Raw genomic sequence first — 14,379 nt, 5'->3', positions numbered from 1 at the left:
AAAATTGAAGGGGGTTAATTATTCATAGATATGGGGAGCTTTATCCAATTACTAGTTTGAAAAAATTGCTCCTCGTTCGTCCTTTAAAGTGCCGCTGCTGCACGCATTGATGTACTCACACGGAAATACTATTTCTCATACTGTTCATTTCCTCATCCTACTGCTATTGAAACAGTGCGTAAGTTCTGTGAAACTTGCTTAAACATTATCTGTTAATTTGTTTAAATGACATTTAAATGTGGGTCGCAACGACCGAGGGTTCCCGAGGGAGAAGATTACGGGGGACAACAAAGGCATCTCTCGCACACCTTGCGAGGCATAAGTGTCGCTTATTCAACCACCCACAGAGAAACCTGTGATCGATTGAACTTTGTCATTATCTTACTTGCGGTTCTTCTTAGGCGATTGGCGACAATGTGATCAGGTTTCTTAGCTGATTCTATGCATTATGGTAGCTTCTGAGTCATGTGCAAGCTCGAGAACGCGTTAAAAAAAAACACACACACACAGAGGAACACATCTCACGACGTAGTAAGGCTTTCTTTGTGTAGCCGTTTCAGCTGGGTTTTGAGCTCATGTGTGCCAGTCGACCGAAGGAGGGTAAACTCGGTGATAACTTTACTCCTTGGATGCTGAGTCTTGACAGATCAGTCACAAACAACTTTCATCGGTCGGATGTTTGTCATTCGGAGTGAATGAACTGGTCTATTTTTTTTTCTTTCTCAAGGGTGCTTCTTGCCGGATGTCGGTGATGCTGTCTTCAGACCAAGACTGATCGCCTTAGTTGCTGAGGAATTCTGAAACAAGGTAACTTTCTGTTGATAAATTTACTTCTTGTTTTGCGAAAGATAATTTTTTTTGGATATTTTTGTTGAGTTAATGGCATTAAACCGAGCAATCGATGTGAAATAACTAAACACGGTCGTAAAATAATTTGAGATGACTAATAGTAAGTAACAAGGGAAGCTACTCCAGCACAATGGGTTAGCTGCGCGTCAGAAAGACTGGTAAAATTGAGCTAAGAAAAGTGAGATACACTTTCGTATAAAAAGACCACGATTTCTACCTTTATGTATGTGTTTTCAGGAAAGTTTGTTGAGATATATGAGTGTATGTGTTCACCGAGCCATTATGCCTGCTTGCCAGTTGTACAGAAGTGTGGTCTTCATAGTAATTATATCCCTATATCCCTGCAGAAAATATAGCACAAACCTGAGTAAATAACCCTGAATCCTTATGCCAAACCTAGATCCCCCCCCCTCCAAAAACAAAAAGTAATAAATAAGGAAATTACTTTAGTTTTTGTGAAAGCGTTTTGTGATTCTAATTATTATTTTTTTTTTTTTTTAGCATTTAGACTTTATTACAGATATTATGACATGAAAGTGCAAAGGGTGACCTTACTGATACTAGATAAATATTAGACTGATTGCAAGTAAACCTTTTTCAACTACTCGAATAAGGGTTTTGTGATTGAGCTTCAGGTTTCACCACAAACACAAAGTGGAAAAGTAAGCTCATTTGTTTAAAATCACAAAATCCCTGCAGTCCATTGTATGTGCATTTATTACTACGTCCCATTGCAAACTGGGATGAAGTTTAACTCCACTTTGCATTTTTGTTGGATCTGCAATGTTTTTTGGCCTCCATTGTTGATTAGATCCGTGCTCTGTGGTGATCACCTGTGTTTCATAGTGATACTTCTTGATTGTCAGATTGTAGCACCATTTTTAACAGGAGACTTCACTGGGATACCAACATTCAGGCTATCATGAAGAAGGCATCTTCCTTTTCTGAATGTGAAAGTCTTTCTCAGTCTCCCAGAGATTTCTTCAGCTACAGTCAGACCTCCATAAGTCGAACTCAAAGGGACCCGAAAAAAAATTCGACTTACGGAGTTTTCGAGTTAGGGAAAATGGCATAATAGGCGCAGGTATTTGGCCGGGAACTAGCAATTAATTTGATATAGGGAGGTTTTCGACTTAGGGAAGGTCGTCTTATCGAGGTCCTACTTTATTTTATAAATCCCATATAGAGAGTGAGTTGTCCTTGTTCAACTGTTTTTACAACAGTTTGCCAGAGAAGAGCAAGAGCAATTTGAATTGTGTTGTATAAACCTGCTCCAAAGTTGTTGGGACAGCCTAGAGCAGGGGTGGGCAATTAATTTTCCCAAAGGGCCGCATGAGAAATTGGGATGGTTTTAGAGGGCCGGACTAATATAGTTAACTCAGTTTTACCCAATACTGTATATAAAGTATATATACTGGCGGGCGGGCCGGTCAGAGACAGGAGGCGGGCCGGCCTTTGCCCAGGTCTGGCCTAGAGTTATCTTCACACTCTGTTTAACAGACACACTTCTGAAAGTATCTACAATTCTGTGTGATGAAAGGTTTATTTATCATTTATCAAGAAATTTGTCACCTAAATGAAAAATCATGAAATAGAATATTTAGTTACTGTAAGTGTTGGAAGTACAACTAATAATACATGTTTATTCTCTTTTCAACTGTTACAAAATATGATCACTAAAATTTATAATTACACCTAAGCCCCAAAACACCCTTATCTTCCATATTATTCACACTGTTGGCTTATTTAGGACGAGACAACTGATGATACAATATGAATGTCTCATTAATACAAAAGATGCTTTTTGCTATAACTTAATTATTAATAGCCTATTTCCCCAACAACACATACTGGTGCTTAAATACTAAGTCTTTGTTAATTTGTATCTTATTCTTTCTCCAACAAGGCTGAGATTGGTTAGCAGAACTGTTATGAAAGCATTTTATATAAAGGAACTCAGTACATACAGTCAAATCTCCCTACTATGCCACCTACCGGGACCGAGCAAAAGTGGCATAGTAGCGAGAGTGGCATAATACCGAGGGTTCGTAAAAACGGCTTTATTTGCTCAAGTTACCTGTCAGTCCAAAGCTCTCAAGAATCGTCTGCTGGCACTAGCTGTCTCCTCTCATTCTCCCCCTCACCTCTTCATCCTCCACCCCTCCCAACCACATCCGCACACCTGCATCCTGTCGCTAGTCGATCTGTCACGTGGCTGTCACCCGGCCAGTGACCACCCCCCCCCCATCGCCAGCCTCCACCCTCCCTGTGTGCGTGCTAGGTTCATCCACCTAACTGCGATGTCCCACACTACCCTAGAGTATAATAATCGAGCACTGCGCGGAATTTTACAACTTGTGTCTTTTAACAGTCACAAAAAAGTGGCATAGTAGCGAGAGTAGGGGTGGCATAGTAAATTTTTTTTTACATTGAATTTATAGTCGGGACCGAGCAAAAGTGGCATAATACCGAGAGTGGCATAGTAGCGGGGTGGCATAGTAGGGAGATTTGACTGTACTAGATTAAGAAGCATATTAAAGTGACCTTTAATTTCTTTGCTAGTATTAATGAAATGTTCACTAGAAACAAACTCTTTGTGGGAATATCAGTATTCTGGCAACCCCAAATTTCTTCCACTGACCGGACTACACTTTTTTAACATTCGTGTTCGATTGCTAAACAATGACAGTTTTAAAACCACTAACTGATGGCCCAGCTAAAACCACATTTCTTTTAACCTTAAAAGGTCAGATGGACACTCAAATGCCTGTCTTATCAATGCAGCTGCGCATCTCACAAGGGTAATTTTCCTTACCACCCACCCAAAAATGTATTCTAAAATCCCATCCACTAACCAGTTAATCCCAACAATTCTGTTTGTACATGAATGAGCAAACAGCTAGACAAGCTTCAAAAGTATGTAACAGTTTTGTCTCATCACAGAGACTGTTGATGAGGTTGTGTCTTGTGGAAGAAAATTAGCATTTGGTAAGCAGGCTACAGAAACACTAGCAACAGGGATCGGAAGATATAACTGCAGTGCATTTGGATTTTCTTCAATCCACCATACCGTCTAAATACTGAAAGAATATCTCCAAGAGGGCTGAGGTAGTTTATGTCAGTAAGTAATCTAAAATGAGACAAGCCTACAATTTTTTAAGCTACTATTTTTTAACACATTCCTGTCTTTTTCTCATATGCTTTTTTGCCTGTCATAGTAAAACATCCCTGGTTTGTAACAAAAACTCTTCAATATTAGCCAAATTTTCTGCCCTTACAACCCTTTGTGAATGGTTTCCTGCTGTTGAAAAAGTCAAACTGATGGTAAATCATTGAAATAAAATTGGCTGACACAAATGAATTGTAGACACACTAAATGCACTGGTAGTCTGAGGTCTTTTTGAAAAGATGGCAAGCATCAAAAACAAAGAGGGATGAGGAAAACTGCCCACAATAATTTTGAAATGCAAAAGACATCCCAAAATGGTTGCCAATTTAAAATTTTCTGGATGCCTATCCACCACAAGTCATAACAGTTACCCTAGAATCATAATGAGGAAATACGCGATAGTAGTAGCTGTGCTTCTAACTCAGCAGATATACCATTAACTAAAAAGTAGGCCAGTGGTACCCTCCACTGTCCTCTAAGACCAACTGCCATTTCTATAATAACTTATATAGCCATCTAGGGATCCTGTTTCAAGATGAACAGACCTAACCACATCTGTCTTACTATTTGGGATCCCAGTCTAGGTGTTTCCTTATTACATTCCATCAATTATAATGCTACAATGGGAGTAAATGGTTGGTTCCTTCTGGACCTTCTCTTCAGCATTTGTAAAACCTTCTTTGATACCCAAGGCTTTGAAGAAATACTGCTGAGTTATCTGAATTTTTTGAAATAATTATATAATAAAAAGGGAACAGTTGATATTTTTGTTTCCTCATCCCAATGTTGTTGAAGTAATTATTTTATAATACAGAAATTTTCTCAGTAGTTCTTTGAGAGAACCTTTACTAACATACTTAAATGTGAAAAACATAATTCACTGCAGAACTTGAATACTAAACAGAAGACTGCTAAACAGTAACAGCTAAAGCAGTAACTACTAAATAGGCTATGCAACTTTTATTAGAGAAAAATATAAGTAGCTTAAATTTAGAGATATTTTTGAGATTTTTCTTGTGTATTTATAAGGTTCACTTATAAGAATACGAAATTGATGTTAGCAAGACTGATGTGCCCCAGCTTTATGCAAGACAAGAAGTTGTAGCATTTTTAGGCATCTAAGAAAAGTTTTCAATAAGCAATATTATGTAAAAAGTATGGCACAATGCACAGAATATCTACATGAAATGATGGCTTGTCAAAAATAGATAACATGTTAGGTGCTTACTTTGTGCACACACTCAAATAATAAATCAGTCTCAATGTAGGATTGTGTGTAGACTTTTCATAGAATTTGTAGACAAGTGGTTCTTCTCTGCAACAGAGGTCAAGACGCACCCGCAATTTGTGATGACACTGAAGAAGGGTTCGGTGAATGTGCATATGAAACTTGTGGGTTCAGTACCTCAAACAAGGTTAAGAACCACTGTTGTAGACATACCCGTCAGATGGATGTGACTATAATCGTACATTATAGTAATGTAATATCAGCAAAGATGCCTACATTGAACACATATCTATACATGAGCATTTTAGTTAGTGAAAAACTAGCTTAAATTTCTGAAATACATATTGAAAATAAGAATACAGATTAAAAAGAAAAAAACACCAAAGATAAATGTTAGCAAAAGTAATGATGTTAAAATGTATGAGAACCTGATGCTCAATTATTTTAAACATTTTTAATCATTATTGTTGAATTCTGGATGACAGATGCATTGCAAAGGGAACAACTGCATTTAGATTAAAATAACACAGAGGTACCTGAAAATGTAAATGTAGTTATTTGATTATATAGATTAATTTTGGGCAGGGGCTTAGAGATTCCGAGGAGGTGTGTGATTATAAATCTTCCCAGTTCATTCCACTTTCTAATTTCTTTGTTTTAAATTGCCATTATTTAATGTATATTTGGTATAGATGGAGGGATCCAGGTACAAGTTGCACTGAGTTCCCTGGTTTCTTGTTAAAATACCTGCAGTTTTAACATCTTAGATAAACAATTACTTTTTTGTCACAAATGTGCCCAACACTTTGCATCTTTTGTTCACTAAGCTTAAATACAGAGGAAAAATTTTTTTCCTTAAAAAGTTGTGATGCTGTATTATTTGACGGCCAATGGGTGTGTGGTCGTATGCATGGGTGTACAATGTTTTGACACTACAACCCTGCGTTCTGCAAGTGAATATCAAATAAAGTATAATGTATGTACCATTTTCTAGGAAATTTACTTATAATCTTTTGCAGAATAATTCATTTGTCCAATTTTGAATCATCTCAACTAAAACTTATCATTCTGGCACAATTTCACACACAAAACACCGTACTGTGATAGTAGTAACTGTATACATGTTTATGAGAGTCAGTAAGCAATCAAATGCAGAAACTTTCTCCCTAAACAAGGATCAAATACAGTTAGTATTTCAGCAGTGGAAGTAAACCTTTTATCCATTGATCGATCATTTACTGTCTTTACTCCATCGTCTGCAACAGTGGAGTCCAATGCGCCGTGATTCCGAGTACAAGTACAAACATTTCAAGGCATTGGGAGTAAGGTAAACTCTCTCTTATTTCTCACTTCAGTTTTCAAGCTTAAAAACACTTCTATAATTTCAGCGGTAGCTCCGAAGTGCCCTTTCAGTAACAATGACCAATCGGAGGCTAGCTGTCCTCTTCACATGTTTTGATGACGTCACGTGAAACAGCTCAAAAGGCCTTTGCTCTGAACGCGCGGTCTGCTCAGTCTGCGAATAACTGCTGTCGGGACACGGACGTGTGTATGTGGACTGCTGTCTGTCTGCCGAGACCCGCTTAGCCTCTTGCGAAGTTGTCCCTGTTAATCTTGGCGAGCTTAAACCATGAATGTGACTAAACCGGAAGCTTTGTACACACCAGCCTCATTTCAAGTAGTTAATCTGAAATGTGAGTAACCTGGAAGCTTTTATGCACACCTGCCTCGTTTTAGTAGTTAACTGTGTGTGTGTGTGGGGGGAATCATCTGCCAGCAGTCCAGTAATACAAGTTTGTGGTTGGGGCTTGTGTACTTGCTGTGTCAATTAATTAAAGCCATGAGACGAGCACGTTCTTCCGTGAACGTAAGAAAAGTCCAGTGAAATATCTTACGGGAGGCTCGAAAACACTTGTTGCTAGGCATAATGACTATTATGACACTCATTCCAATAAATGGTGTCAGAAAATTGGTAGAGACTTAAAATTTCATGAAAGAGCAGCGGAGTTCGGCTTATTCCCACCCTTTAGTGGAGTCACCCCCCTCCCCTGTCACAGAGGGCGAGAGAGTCGTTGACAAAAGTTGTGGGTATTAATGCATCTCTCAAGGAATGGAATAGGCACGCTCCATAGTAAAATATGCTTTTACTCTTTTAAATGCTCCACGTAATTAAACTGAGAAGTGCACCGAAACATATCTTTGTCCAAACTGTCATCTCAGGTGTAAAATTCTGATGATTTCTGTTTGCATATTATCGCGGACTGCGACCTGTCTTAATTGGTTTATTTTTATTGTATTTGTACGATGTTGATTTTGTTGAGTCGTGTCATGTTTGTGGGGGACGCACTTATGTATATGTCAAGTGTTATCAAGCTAATAGTTGTATATTTTAACAAGATTTTAAATTCGCATTTGCATTCTCGCAAGCCTTAAGTTGTGACATTTTGGAACTATCGGGCTTGCTTTCATGTAACAGAATACTCATAACGGATTGTAAACTTTGACAATCTTCAGAGGTGTAAATTTTGTTCTTTAGCTGTGCTGACTGACAGTTGATAAGAACTGTCCGCTTCCAGATGCTGCTGCACACCCTTTCGTGCATCTTTTTAAGAAAGCGTCCATAATGATACCAGTCAACAAGCTATTCCATCAGAGATGAACTCTGGACACGATGCTACAAGCTATGGAGGAGAGATTGCTGAATTGCCTTTGATTGCTATACTGAAGATTTCATTTTCAAATGTTAATGACTTTTACAATAATTAGCAGCAATGAGGTACATCGTCCATATGCAACTGTAGAGAACAGAAACTTCCCCCATATAAACTCTTCATAATCTGGTTCATTAGAAAAATCCATCGAGTAAACATAAGATTTACCACATCACTCATATTTCTTCAGTTTTTGTTTGTTTTTGTTTTGTTTGTTTGTTTTTTTTTGTTTGTCACATTGTCACATCTTGATTAGCGCAGCAGCGAGTGCGTTCACGTGTTTATGTGTGTATATGCGCGCGAGAAGGCATTTTTTTTCGTTTTCAGTTATCTTTCTTTTGCTAGAAGTCCAATATTTATATTCTCAGCGGTATAACCTAGTAACTTCTTTGTAACATTAATTTTAGTACTTACATTTAGGCTGTTTAGCTTTTAATCATCATCCCGGACATTGGCAGATGTTAGCTAAGCAAATATGATCGAAATAAATAAAAGCCTATTATTTCGTCAAAGATAATCGGTTAATTGGATCTTGCAGGCTTGTGGCATATACATTCTTACACGTTAGTATGAATATTTTAAAAGTTAAAGTTTTTGTGTTATATTAGGATTTTGATTTCTGGTTGTACAGCTATGAGGAACATTCTTTCCATACCACGTGGATTTGTGTTCTTCGCGGGAATCATGCGCTCGAAAAAAAAAAATTTGTGCTTGCGATTATTTTCCTTTGAACTCTGTGCTGTTCTAGAGGGCCAGTTTCCATAACTATTTTTAAGATAACACTTCAGAAAAATACAAACATCACTACCATGTTTCTTTGTGTTGTCAAACAGAAGCGTTAATTATTGCAGTTTTACCTCCTTATCATAATGTATGATTTAAGTTATAAATTTTAAATGACCTGTCGCACTTATTACATTCATAAACTCCACTCTGAGCAGTTCGTTTCTACCTGTCACCCAACTGCTGTCTTTCATATTCACTACCTCGACACCAGTCCTATCCTATAGGGCCGCATGAAAGCTGCACGGTGAAGGTTGGAAGGCGAAAGGTTACAGGGGTTGGAGGTGAGTTTGCGAGAAGGCGCAAGCATGTGAGTCAGATGAGTGTTACGTGTCAAGCAACTGACAAGGCATAAGAGGGTGAAACTCGAGGACTGGCGGAAAAAAAGGCCTTCCCTCTCGCAGTAAGCACTAGCGGCCAGTGACAGACAACACGCGGCTAGGACGGGTGACCTCATTTATTTCCCTTTATGTTTGATTCAGTCGATCATGGAGCCGCGGGTGCGAGCAGGTAAGTCCCCACCTGTCAGTGTTTCACCGTCTGTCACTGAAAGCATGGGACAAGCAAAGGATGTTGGGTGGGGTCTGCTTGCTTAACTGTAGAAATGAAGGAACGTCGTAGTGAAGTTGGGCAGAATATCCTGTCGTCAAGCCCTGCAGTGTCGAATGTTCACTCAAGGCGTGGCACATGCGGATGTACATAGTTTACAGATATTGCAGTTTCCAGGTGAACGTTTAAGGGTTTTCACGACACATTGTGGTGAATCATTTATTGATTGCAATCAGTAGTAAAATTGCCACTGACAACTGCAAGAAGAGTCGGCTATTTTGGTTACCCACTCCATGCACAATAATGTTAAGATTCATAGGAGTGCGTGAACGAAACATTTGCTCAAGCTGTCGTAGCAGCAGACGGGGAATTCGATACTAAATTATGGTGACCGTCTTAAGCTTGGTTCTCTGCATTAAGATTGGTTGACATCACCAGCTAGATAGGAATGAGATCTTGTGTGTTGTTACACGGCGATTGAAAGCTACGAATTTATTCTCACACTCCCCTTCTTGTAAAGCCAATTCGTGTGTGTCACCTGGCACTGTTAGAACCTTAAACTAGCACGCTTGTCTGATTTATTTATGCTTTGGTGTCGTTGCTAACGAGTCCTCGAGTATACAGTACTTTAGCTGTGGATATGGGATGTGAGTGATTTATTTTATTTTTTATTTTTTTTTTTCATTCTTTATTTCTTTCAAGAGATTGTGCTGTGAACTGCATGTCATATTAGACGACAGTAAGATCGACCTGTTGGCTATAAATAGACCTGTCCACAATACATTTTCTGGCTGCTAAGTGCGTAGGTGTGTGAGAGAGAATGAGAATGAACGAACAATTTTATTGCTTTGGCTATCTGCCAGTGTAATAAGTTGCTACATATCATACAATACGTTAAACATGGCCACAAACTTGCAATTATTTACAGAGCATTGTTTTGTATCAGCAGCACATTTAAAACATAAAGCTGTTACATAGTATCATCTACTATAGCTGCTGGGTAGCAACGTTCACTTGAACATAGATGGATTTCTAGAAATTTTCAAAGGTATATATTTCTCAAGACGATTAATATACCCAAGACAGCTAGCTATGACATGAAATCAAGCTTTGTTTCAACTATATTTCTACAAAATAGATAATAGGAATCAGAAGACAGCCTATATGTACCCTGAGGGTATGGAATAGAGCGCCACCTAAAATGATCTAGTTAAAGCGGTTCTAATGTTGAAATTTCCTAAGTAGTACAGATGAGAACTCTCAGTAACGAATTGCAGAACTGATATTGTTCTTTTTAAATACTATTCTTGCTAATAGTCCTGTAGTCGTTTTTCAGAGACTGAAACAAGTAGTCCAAGGTATTGAATACCTTGATTGTGCCAAATCTGGTCGAAATCAAACCGATACTAAAATTAACAAAAAAGCCCACGTCATCTTATTTAGGTTCAGTATGTGTATCAGTATATTATAAGCTATATATGGTAGTCTGCTTGGAGACATGAACAAACTGTTCTTTAGGGAAAATACAACATCATTTTCAGAAAACACATCAATGCCTGTTACTAAGGCTGTTGGGGAATTTCTGGATCATTAGCCCAGTCCTTGAATAAGTATATCGTAGCCTGATCAACGCATTTTAACATTCAATCTGTGTGGTTTGGCGTTCTCTCCATCAGAGATGGAGCTTGTTTTGTGAGGGTGGTCAAGATTGCTAGCAAGATCATTAGCCTTCCCTAAAAGCAATTAGATTATATGTATACCAAGGCTACGAGGTCAAACGCTGTCATTATCATCGGAGAACCCCTCACCCTTTACATCACCATTTTCAAATGCTACCCTCAGGCTGTAGATGGAAACAACTGGCCGCCAAGAAAGTGTATTACCGGACAACTGGGCAGAATCTATTATACTACCTTTGCATAAGAAAGGAGACTTAAACGGTCCTAGGTATTATTAAGGAATAAGTCTATGTGATGTGACTACTAAGGCATATGGTAGGAACCATCTTCAATAAGCATGTTCAAACTTGGGTAGAAGAAAATAATAGCCCTACTGGGCCCGGCTTCTTGTGCCGGGGTTGAACACCCAGCCTCTCTCTGGCTGGGTGGCTAAGCTGGCCTATCCCTTTTTCTTATACTTTTCTTTTTTCTCCCTTACCTGGCCCTTTCACCTATATTCTTCTTCTAATTAAACATCTCCCTGTCATACTACAGTTTTATCCTTCCTGTCTCCTGTCTACGCTGCTCTTTCTCCTGTCTTCTTGTTTCCTATCATGCCTTTCTTTTGATGCCCTTTTTTTTTCTCTCTCTGTGACCGACTTTAGGCCTCTTGCGTTTGCCGGGCAAGGTGACCCGTGTTGGGGGAGGATGGGCCTCTGGAGATTGAGTTCCCTGATGGGTTGCGGCCCATCTAAGACTTCTCCTAGACAAGAGGTTGTTTTGACCCACACCAGTCAACCGGCTGGTCGTGTATTAACCTAGCTTTGCTAGAAAAATAAACCCCTAGGAAAACGCGTAGGAAAAGATGAATGTTCGAATAATGAGGATGAGGTGAGAGATCGCGTGATAAAGAATGTTGAGAGGGCCTGGGCCGTTTTCTTGTGGTAGAGAGCGCAGAGTCGACAGAAAACATCTGGGACTACCACAGCAGCAATCCCTCTTTTTTAACACAAAGGTGGGTGACAGAAAATGGCTTCAAATTTTCTCTTACGAAGTCAGTATGCATCTACTGTTGTAAACTTCGAGGCATGTTTCCAAACCCATCTATTTCTGTCAATAGCACGGTACTCAGAGTTGTCCTGGGAGTAAAATTTCTTGGAGTCATCTTTGACCTTAAACTGTCTTTTCAGTCTCATATCAAATCTCTATGCCTATCTTGTCAGAAAGCCTTGGACTTTCTCCGAGTAGCTGGCCATGTCAGCTGGGGGAGGACCCCGCGGTCCTGCTTCTTCTGTATCGTGCCTTGGTCCGCTCCAAGCTAGACTATCATCTGTGGCTCTGATCGAGGGTTCTTCCTCAAAATTCTCGATCCTATTCACCACCAAAGGCTCCGCATCTGTTTGGGGGCCTTCCGCATCACTCCTGTCCAAAGTTCGTGCCATCCTATGAGGTGGGAGGAGGGGTCCTTACTAGATTGAAGTTAGGACACACCACTAGCTTGTCCATGATGTAAAGGAAATTTTAATGTGGTACATGTTTTGATTGATTGTCCTGAGCTCCAGAGTATCTGCCGGAAGTTTTATTTTACATTAAATTCTTTGTTTCCTCTGTTTAGGTCGTCCCATTTGCAGCAGTCTTTAAATTTTTAAGGAGGATAGGACTTACCATCAGATTTTAGAAATTTTATGTCCTGATAACTGTTATCTCTTGTTTTTGCTGTTGTTTTATTTTTGGTTTGTTGGTGGCCTTTTTGGGCTTCAACGCTCCTTTTTACTCTTTATCCACTCTTTTACATTATTGTTTAATTCTTGCGTTGGTTTTTAAGAATGTAATGGTTATATCACTCGGATGGGTTTTGTCCCTAAAGTTTTTAAGGTAAGATTACTTTTTGTCGCCGTGATATAGCCTTAGTTGCTGGCACGGCGTTAAACACAAACAATTCTGCACTGATTAAGTATAAATAATGGAATTCCTCTGTCTACGTTCTCTTTTTAAGTAATTTTGAGTAAAATATATACATGAAGAAGCGTTTTTGTACAACGGGACAAACCCTAAAATATAAAAAAATCCTTTTGGCATTTATCAGTAAGAGAAAGTAATACACATTGTATTCGAAGGCTATATTCAACAAAGAAATTGTTCTCCAGTTTTGAATACTCTGCTTTGGTTTCTGGTCTTTAGGTAGACGTGTAATTATATCTTATCTTTGTGAAGCTGATAACTAACCTTTTTCAAAACCCTCATTAATTGATCTAAGATCATCTGTTGTAACTGAAAGTAAGAAGATTTGTATATTTCTTTGCGCATGCGCACACACACACACACACATACAAGCAAATTGAGGCGCGCACACAGTATGAAGAACGGATCAGTAGCCAGTTGTTTAATAAATAAGTACTTGTGTGTCTGTGTGTTATAGACCCTTCTCAAAAGAAGGAGGGCTCGGAACGCCTCAGCAAAAGCCGCGAGGAGGTAAGATACAATTGTTTATCTTTGCCCTTTGAAATGACCATGCAGCTTTCGTTCCATGTATGTCGTTTACCATTTTATGATGAATTACTATTATCTTCCTTTCCTTTGTTCTTTGGTTAATCACAAGCTTGTTCTGGCTTTATTTGCGAACACCAAAATGGAGCAGTGTGTAGTAATAATAATTTATTTATTTAGTTTTTGGAAGGCCATCTTTCCCACATCAACATCAAATACTGCTGATTACATACCAACATTGTGTGGCTGTATACATTGTGTGGCTGTACATGAAAAATTCTTTGATCCGGCATTGCTCGTTACCTCTTGAAAAATATCTTTTTAATTTTGATTACACTGTGAATAATAAAATTATTTACGGAAGTAGATTTACGAATGTCCTCTTCATTATATGATATTCAGACGTTTGGCTCCTGTTTGCTGGATCATTTTTGTCGTTTTCAGGTCAGCGCTGCTCGTGCCAGGTTTTTCCGAGAAACAAACTTCAGTCAATCGAAACCCTCCCCGACGCCAGTCAAATCAACCAAACCTATTTCGCGCAGCAAGGACTTCTCCCGGCTCTTAGAAAAATTCTCTCAGTCAGACATTTCCAGCACCGAGCGGTCAAATACGGACAGCGCTGTGCCCCACTGCATTGCTTCTGACGTGCGCCAAACCAAGAAATTGTTTCACAGCAGTGATGGTGGGAATGACGTTCGCATGAAAACACCTGTTCGCTCGACAAGTCTCAAACTCCGTGATGTTAAGACTGGAAAAGAAAAGGACACGACAGACCGTGTGCAGAGGTCAGTCAGTTTGAGAGCAAAATTCGCGGGTGAACGCGCCGCACCAGAACCTTCAATGGCGTCATCATCCGAGGTGGTTTTGGTGCCTAGCAAGAAACAAGAAGTGATGAGCAGCGATGAGAAAACTGAAGACAAACGTGGAGGTGAGAGGTCAACTTGC

General features: G+C 39.2%; 1 long non-coding RNA gene across 1 annotated transcript; it reads left to right on the top strand.

Moving 5' to 3' along the window:
- The first annotated feature begins 201 nt into the window (after positions 1 to 201).
- Positions 202 to 13,959, top strand: LOC112576561. The gene is made up of 3 exons (XR_003101868.1): positions 202 to 807; positions 13,367 to 13,419; positions 13,879 to 13,959. It is a non-coding gene; the product is annotated as an uncharacterized LOC112576561 (long non-coding RNA).
- Positions 13,960 to 14,379: the final 420 nt, after the last annotated feature.

This window comes from Pomacea canaliculata, linkage group LG1, assembly GCF_003073045.1.
Source record: "Pomacea canaliculata isolate SZHN2017 linkage group LG1, ASM307304v1, whole genome shotgun sequence".
In the NCBI taxonomy this organism is placed as follows: domain Eukaryota; kingdom Metazoa; phylum Mollusca; class Gastropoda; order Architaenioglossa; family Ampullariidae; genus Pomacea; species Pomacea canaliculata.
The sequence above is the reverse complement of the archived record's forward strand: the minus strand, read 5'-3'. Positions and strand labels throughout refer to the sequence as shown.